Raw genomic sequence first — 6,078 nt, 5'->3', positions numbered from 1 at the left:
AGATTTGTTTTTTTTACCCGTGAGCCAGTTGCATATCTTAAATGTATCTTTACATATGTGTTTGCAAACAAGCTCCCGCTCTGCCACTCGGTTGAATATGGTAGTGAGAAGATGGAAAACGAGATGGATTTTGGCCGAAATTCAGCAAATTTTCTCATCGATTAAACATTTTCATCTCAATACAGTTTGATGTTCCCAAAACTAGAATCTGTTTTGAACAAAGGTTTGTAGACTTTACCCTTTGCAACAACAAAAAAATCTCATTATTTAGAGCGCAAAGGCGAATTGCACACGCGCACTTCAAAGTAGGCGTTCCCTAAAGGAAATATGCAGATGATGGTAGAACGCGCCAATAGGATCTTGCTAGCTCGTGCTTAGCTCTGCCCACCTCCTTGCTTGTTTTGCCCACTGGCTCATTTGTTCCTGTTAGACCACAGCCTGTCGTTTTGTATTTTGGTTTAGTTATACAAATCTTTGTTGGTGCCCCAAAGTGGTGATAAGCCCAGTTATTCTGGATGGAGGCTAACTACTGTTTAGTCTAAATTACGCTATAGTGTCTGGAAATAAGATGACATTGCAAAAGTAGTCAAATATTTAGTAAGAAACAATTTTGCCAGCATTACTTTAGGCAGTGTTGTCATTTGCTAGCAGTTGGTCAAAAATAGCTAACAACGATGCTAACGTTAGCTAGCTAGAATCCGTTGGCCTCCCTTCAACTTTAGCTAGCTAACATTTTACTGCATCTAAAGTCAATCTGGTGACATCTCAATGATGACAAAGGTTTTACTACTAATTAGTTTGAATGTCATTGTATTTCCAAACCACTAATGCACTTGACAGAATCTTCATCAGTGCTCATTGACAAGGCATTGAGTAGAATGCTCAGTCAGCCATCAGTCCAAAACAAACATTCAAAACAATATTGTGACGAAACATGCAAGTCGTGAAAATGCAGAAGAACAATTATATAGCTACACATCATTTGTCTCCTGACTGCATTTCCTCTGAGTATGACCTAGCTATTAAAACACATCTTGCTTGATGCTTAAAGCGTCCGCATGCTTCCCAGCCAAAACAGTTCGGTAGAATTCGTGCATATTACTATGACAATGATATTTTGTGATGTTTTGGACTTCGGTGACGGGTTTTTCAGCTGTTTGGGCACACAATATTTGTTGGGGAGGCAAGCAGAAATCTACGCCCCTTCGTTGGTGATTGGTCAACAGTAGTATTTGTTGGCATTCAACAAGAGACAATTCGTTTTCCTTTTGTAAATGACATTTCCAAAGTCGAGGATCGGTAGGATAGTCAGTTTTACGAGGGTATGTTTTACGGCGTGAGGGAAGGAGGCTTTGTTGCAAAATAGGATGCCGGTTCTAGATTTAATTTTGGATTGGACATGTTTAATATGAGTCTGGAAGTAGAGTTTGCAGTCTAACCAGACACCTAGGTATTTGTAGTTGTCCACATATTCTAAGTCAGAACCGTCCAGAGTAGTGATGCTAGTCGGGCGGGCGGGTGCGGGCAGCAAACAGTTGAAAAGCATGCATTTGGTTTTACTAGCTTTTAAGAGCAGTTGGAGGCCACGGAAGGAGAGTTGTATGGCATTGAAGCTCGTTTGGAGGTTAGTTAACAGTGTCCAAAGAAGGGCTAGATGTCCAAAGAAGGGCAGGTGTCTTCACTGACATTTTCAACATGTCCCTGATTGAGTCTGTAATACCAACATGTTTCAAGCAGACCACCATAGTCCCTGTGCCCAAGAACACAAAGGCAACCTGCCTAAATGACTACAGACCCATAGCACTCACGTCCGTAGCCATGAAGTGCTTTGAAAGGCTGGGAATGGCTCACATCAACACCATTGTCAAGAAACACTAGGCCCACTCCAATTTGCATACCACCCCAACAGATCCACAGATGATGCAATCTCTATTGCACGCCATACTGCCCTTTCCCACCTTGACAAAAGGAACACTTATGTGAGAATGCTATTCATCGACTACAGCTCAGCGTTCAACACCATAGTGCCCTCAAATCTCATCACTAAGCTAAGGATCCTAGGACTAAACACCTCTCTCTGAAACTAGATCCTGGACTTCCTGACGGGCCGCCCCCAGGTGGTGAGGGTAGGTAGCAACACATCTGCCACACTGATCCTCAACACAGGAGCTCCCCAGGGGTGCGTGCTCAGTCTGCTCCTGTACTCTCTGTTCACCCACGACTGCATGGCCAGGCACGACTCCAACACCATCATTAAGTTTGCAGACGACACAAAAGTGGTAGGCCTGATCACCGACAATGACGAGACAGCTTATAGGGAGGAGGTCAGAGACCTGGCTGGGTGGTGCCAGAATAACAACCTATCCCTCAACGTAACCAAGACTAAGGAGATGATTGTGGACTACAGGAAAAGGAGGACCGAGCACGCCCCCATTCTCATCGACGGGGCTGTAGTGGAGCAGGTTGAGAGCGTCAAGTTCCTTGGTGTCCACATCAACAACAAACTAGAATGGTCCAAACACACCAAGACAGTCGTGAAGAGGGCACAACAAAGCCTATTCCCCCTCAGGAAACTAAAAAGATTTGGCATGGGTCCTGAGATCCTCAAAAGGTTCTACAGCTGCAACGTCGAGAGCATCCTGACTGGTTGCATCACTGCCTGGTACGGCAATTGCTCGAACCCCAACCGCAAGGTACTACAGAGGGTAGTGCGTATGGCCCAGTACATCACTGGGGCTAAGCTGCCTGCCATCCAGGACCTCTACACCAGGCGGTGTCAGAGGAAGGCCCTAAAAACTGTCAAAGACCCCAGCCACCCCAGTCATAGACTGTTCTCTCTAATACCGCATGGCAAGCGGTACTGAAGTGCCAAGTCTAGGACATAAAGGCTTCTCAACAGCTTTTACCCCCAAGCCATAAGACTCCTGAACAGGTAATCAAATGGCTACCCAGACTATTTGCATTGTGTGCCCCCCCCCCCCCACCAACCCCTCTTTTACGCTGCTGCTACTCTCTGTTTATCATATATGCATAGTGACTTTAACTATACAAGTTCCTTGTATGTACATACTACCGCAATTGGGCCGACCAACCAGTACTCCCGCACATTTGCTAACCGGGCTATCTGCATTGTGTCCCGCCACCCACCACCCGCCAACCCCTCTTTTACGCTACTGCCACTCTCTGTTAATCATATATGCATAGTCACTTTAACCATATCTACATGTACATACTACCTCAATCAGCCTGACTAACCGGTGTCTGTATGTAGCCTCGCTACTTTTATAGCCTTGCTACTGTATATATACTGTTATTTTTCACTGTCTTTTTACTGTTGTTTTATTTCTTTACTTAACTATTGTTCACCTAATTCCTTTTTTGCACTATTAGTTAGAGCCTGTAAGAAAGCATTTCACTAAGGTCTACACCTGTTGTATTCGGCACACGTGACAAACTTTGATTTGATTTATACAGAATGGTGTCGTCTGCATAGAGGTGGATCAGGGAATCACCCGCAGCAAGAGCGACATCGTTCATATATACAGAGAAAAGAGTCGGCCCGAGAATTGAACTCTGTGGTACCCCCATAGAGACTGCCAGAGGTCTGGACAACAGGCCCTCCGATTTGACACACTGAACTCTATTTGAGAAGTAGTTGGTGAACTAGGCGAGGCAGTCATTTGAGAAGCCAAGGCTGTTGAGTCTGCCGATAAGAATCCGGTGATTGACAGAGTCGAAAGCCTTGGCTGTGTCGATGAAGACGGCTGCGCAGTACTGTCTTTTATCAATGGTGGTTATATTGTTTAGTACCTTGAGCGTGGCTGAGGTGCACCCGTGACCAGCTCGGAAACCGGATTGCACAGCAGAGAAGGTATGGTGGGATTCAAAATGGTCAGTGATCTGTTTATTAACTTGGCTTTCGAAGACTTTAGAAAGGCAGGGCAGGATGGATATAGGTCTATAACAGTTTGGGTCTAGAGTGTCACCCCCTTTGAAGAGGGGGATGACTGCGACAGCTTTCCAATCTTTAGGGATCTCGGACGATACGAAAGATGTTGAACAGACTGGTAATAGGGGTTGCAACAATGGCAGCGGATAATTTTAGAAAGGGAGGGTCCAGATTGTCAAGCCCAGCTGATTTGTACGGGTCCAGGTTTTGCAGCTCTTTCAGAACATCTGCTATCTGGATTTGGGTGAAGGAGAAGCTGAGGAGCCTTGGGCAAGTAGCTGCGGGGGGTGTGGAGCTGGTGGCCGGGGTTGGGTAGCCAGGAGGAAAGCATGGCCAGCCGTAGAGAAAGGCTTATTGAAATTCTCGATTATCGTGGATTTATCGGTGGTGACAGTGTTACCTAGCCTCAGTGAAGTGGGCAGCTGGGAGGAGGTGCTCTTATTCTCCATGGACTTTACAGTGTCCCAAAACTTTTTGGAGTTAGAGCTACAGGATGCAAATTTCTGTTTGAAAAAGCTAGGCTTTGCTGTCCTGACTGACTGCGTGTATTGGTTCCTGACTTCCCTGAAAAGTTGCATATCGCGGGGACTATTCGATGCTAGTGCAGTCCGCCACAGGATGTTTTTGTGCTGGTTGAGGGCAGTCAGGTCTGGAGTGAACCAAGGGCTATATCTGTTCTTAGTTCTACATTTTTTGAAAGGGGCATGCTTATTTAAGATGGTGAGGAAATTACTTTTAAAGAACGACCAGGCATCCTCTACTGACGGGATGAGGTCAATATCCTTCCAGCATACCCGGGCCAGGTCGATTGGAAAGGCCTGCTCTCAGAAGTGTTTTATGGAGCACTTGACAGTGATGAGGGGTGGTTGTTTGACCGCGGACTCATAGCGGATGCAGGCAATGAGGCAGTGATCGCGGAGATCCTGATTGAAAACAGCAGGTGTATTTGGAGGGCAAGTTGGTCAGGATAATATCTATGAGGGTGCCCATGTTTACGGATTTAGGGTTGTACCTGGTAGGTTCCTTGATAATTTGTGTGAGATTGAGGGCATCTAGCTTAGATTGTAGGACTGCCGGGGTGTTAAGCATATCCCAGTTTAGGTCACCTAACAGAACGAACTCTGAAGATAGATAAGGGGCAATCAATTCACATATGGTTTCCAGGGCACAGCTGGGAGCTGAGGGGCGTCTATAACAGGCGGCAACAGTGAGAGACTTATTTCTGGAGAGATTCATTTTTAAAATTAGAAGCTCCAACTGTTTGGGCATAGACCTGGAAAATATGACAGAACTTTGCAGCCTATCTCTGGAGTAGATTGCAACTCCTCCCCCTTTGGCAGTTCTATCTTGACGGAAAATGTTGTAGTTGGGTATGGAAATCTCATAATTTTTGGTGGCCTTCCTAAGCCAGGATTCAGACACGGCAAGGACATCAGGGTTGGCGGAGTGTGCTAAAGCAGTGAGTAAAACACATTTAGGGAGGAGGCTTCTGATGTTAACATGCATGAAACCAAGGCTTTTTCGGTTACAGAAGTCAACAAATAAGAGTGCCTGGGGACACGCAGGGCCTGGGTTAACCTCCACATTACCCAAGGAACGGAGGAGGAGTAGCATGAGGGTACGGCTAAAGGCTATCAAAACTGGTCGTCTAGTGCGTTGGGGACAGAGAATAAAAGGAGCAGATTTCTGGGTCTGGTAGAATAGATTCAGGGCATAATGTACAGACAGTATGATGGGGTGCGGGTACAGTGGAAGTAAACCCAGGCACTGAGTGATAAGAGGGGTTGCATCTCTGGACGCGCTTGTTATGCTGGGTGAGGTCACCGCATGTGTGGGAGGTGGGACAAAAGAGGTATCTGAGGCATGTTGAGTGGGACTAGGGGCTCCGCAGTGAACTAAAACAATGATAACTATCCTAAACAACAGTATACAAGGCATATTGACATTTGAGGGAGACATAAAGCGAGGCATAAAGCAATCACAGGTGTTGATTGGGAGAGCTAGCTAAGACAACAACGGGTAAGACAACAGCTAATCAGCGAAGACAACAACAACAGGTAAAATGGGGATGAATGGGCAGAGAGGGTTGGTTAACTACACACAGGGCCTGAGTTCTGTGTGTTTCGTTT

The sequence above is a fragment of the Salmo trutta genome, chromosome 32, assembly GCF_901001165.1.
Source record: "Salmo trutta chromosome 32, fSalTru1.1, whole genome shotgun sequence".
Taxonomy (NCBI): Eukaryota; Metazoa; Chordata; class Actinopteri; order Salmoniformes; family Salmonidae; genus Salmo; species Salmo trutta.
This window is presented reverse-complemented; position numbering follows the sequence as displayed.